Source organism: Ambystoma mexicanum, chromosome 2q, assembly GCF_040938575.1.
Source record: "Ambystoma mexicanum isolate Mex_15411 chromosome 2q, UKY_AmexF1_1, whole genome shotgun sequence".
Taxonomy (NCBI): domain Eukaryota; kingdom Metazoa; phylum Chordata; class Amphibia; order Caudata; family Ambystomatidae; genus Ambystoma; species Ambystoma mexicanum.
The window spans coordinates 692,393,401-692,395,900 of record NC_090924.1 but is presented as its reverse complement, the minus strand read 5'-3'; the positions used below and the strand labels follow the sequence as shown (position 1 = coordinate 692,395,900).

Here is a 2,500-nt window from a genome sequence, read left to right as displayed (position 1 = left end):
TCTGCTTGAGAGGCAGCTCAGTCCTCTGCGCTTGCGCCAGGGGCAGGCCACGTGACACGCAGGGGTCAGGCCGTGGAGAGACTGGGGCATGGCGCCAAGTGAGGTAAGCAGACCACCCCCCTCCCCCTCACTGCGCTCTGCATGCGGTGGCTCGTTGGTCTAGGGGTATGATTCTCGCTTAGGGTGCGAGAGGTCCCGGGTTCAAATCCCGGACGAGCCCTTTTTTTTGGAGCACCGAAAACAAAAAACACAGAGTCCCCAATTCCCCCCCAAAAATAGTTTGTGCGTGACCGTATCTGGTTCGATGCCCGTCGCCAATGGTTGGCTGCTTTTAAGCCCATGGCCCAAGAGGCAGTGTTGGAAATTCCCCCTCCTTTGTAATGATGCGCTGGCGGCGAGCTGATGTATAACGGTTTGGACATGCCTTCTGGGTGGGGACTGCCATGGCTCGCGCCACTGTTGCATCCAGCTTGGTCTTTTGTATGTGTCTGCAGCCTGTGTGTGAGGTGCTGTGAGTGCTGCCATGTAGGTCCGGCGCAGGCTTGCGCCAAACTTTCACGTTGGTGTGTGCCACCTGGCAGGTACCAGCGGGCCCCATGAGACATCAGTGCCACAAAGCCTGTCAACTGAAAGCTGTCCCAGCACACTAGAGCGGAGCCTACCAGAGCTGTTTCTGTAGTGTAGTGGTTATCACATTCACCTAACACGCGAAAGGTCCCCGGTTCGAGACCGGGCAGAAACATGGTGCTGGTTTCTTTTTATTTCCACAATGTCAATCGGACACATTTGACCGCATGCAGGTTTCGACAGGTATGGACAGGCCGGCCAGTGCTTTAAGTGGGGTAAGAAATTGAGGGGGGGCCCTCGTTTGGGGGCGTGATATCCGCTGTGGGCGTGGCCTAAAAGTGCACAAATCATAGTAGGGTGCGCAAACAAATATATAAATGTAGTAGAGCATTTATATATTTGTATGCGTACTGGTATGGTTTATGTATTTTTCAAGCGTTCTTTTATAAACATAGCAATGTTACATATTTCTATGTTTATAAAAGGTGGCTTGAAAGTGTACAAACCATAGTAAGTTACGCACACTTGTGTGCTTACCTTACCATGGTTTGTGTACTTTTCAAGCCACCTTTTAAAACATAGACATTTGTAACATATTTCTATGTTCATAAAAGACGGCTTGAAACGTACAAGCCATCTTTTATAAAGCGTTGAGGACGGACAAAACCCAAGGTGGTTTTGTCCGTCGACAAAGCTTTATAAAAGATGCCTTGAATTGTGTACGTTTCAAGCCGTCTGTTATAAACGTAGAAATATTTCTACGTTTATAAAAGATGGCTTGAAACGTACACATTTCAAGGCATCTTTTATAAAGATTTGCCAAAGGAGACAGGCACCTCGGGCTCAGTGATCGCTGCTCTGAGCAGAGATCACAGAGCCCAAGGCGTCTTTCACCCCCTGGGAACCCGCGGGCTCCGTGATCTAATCTACATATTAGATCATGGAGCCTGCAGGTTCACAGAGGGTCAGTGACCTGGCGAGGGCAAACAAAGGAACTGTAAATTCCCTGATGACCCCTCAGATGGGGGGTCATCAGGGAAGTTACAGTGACTGACAGAAGTGCCAGCCAGCCTCAGCGACGCTGTGGCTGGCTGGCACTTCTGTCCACTTGCCTAACGTTACACTGGCGGGCGCATCTCCCGTCGCGGCTGCGGCCGTGGCGGGATAATGCGTCCTGCCATGGCGTGGTGGGACCGGGGGGCCCCGGCAGGGCCCCGGCTCAGCCCCACTTTTTGGAGACTGGCGAGGCCCGGCCCCGGCAGGCCCCGGCCCACTTAAAGCACTGAGGCCGGCACTACGCCATGAGTGATCTGAGGCCAGCCCTTATTTGCACCCTGCAAACTGTCCACTGGCTCCATCAGTGGGCGTTTCCTGCCATCCCTGGGTCCTTAAGTGAGTGTTTGGGTACTTTTGATGCAGAGATCGGGGCATGAAAACCGGCGCTGGCACCTGGCGACATTGGGTACTGAAGAATCTTTCCCAATCCTGCCCATAGCTGTCTGGGTGGCCGAGTGGTCTAAGGCGCCAGACTCAAGAGACGCAGCTCTTCCCTGCATCTGGGTGTTCTGGTCTCCGATTGGAGGCGTGGGTTCAAATCCCACTCCTGACAAGCCGGGCTCATTTTTTTGAGCACATTTCAGAGTGTAAGGCTTGCGGAAAACCTCGTGGGGGCCCCCGAATGCAGCGCCCGGCAAGCCTCCCTGTTCTCTTCTGCTGCCTTGCAACTGGAGCTGTCTGCCAGAGACGCCGGAGGCACACCTGCCCTTAAACCCCCACTGGCCCACGGCTGCAAAACCTGCATTTTCTAGTGGCTGGCTTGGTGGCATATGTCACTGAGCCCAGTCTACTCAGGAAGTGAAAAAAGTCCCCTTCACAGTTGGAGAAAGTGCTCTCCTGCCACCTGTCGGTCGTTGAAGGCACCACACCTCAGCAA

General features: G+C 53.4%; 2 non-coding genes across 2 annotated transcripts; both read left to right on the top strand.

Moving 5' to 3' along the window:
- The first annotated feature begins 148 nt into the window (after window positions 1-148).
- On the top strand, window positions 149-220 carry TRNAP-AGG (transfer RNA proline (anticodon AGG)). Its single transcript has one exon. It is a non-coding gene; the product is annotated as a tRNA-Pro (tRNA).
- Window positions 221-669: 449 nt separating this feature from the next.
- TRNAV-AAC (transfer RNA valine (anticodon AAC)) lies at window positions 670-742 on the top strand. The gene has a single exon. It is a non-coding gene; the product is annotated as a tRNA-Val (tRNA).
- Window positions 743-2,500: the final 1,758 nt, after the last annotated feature.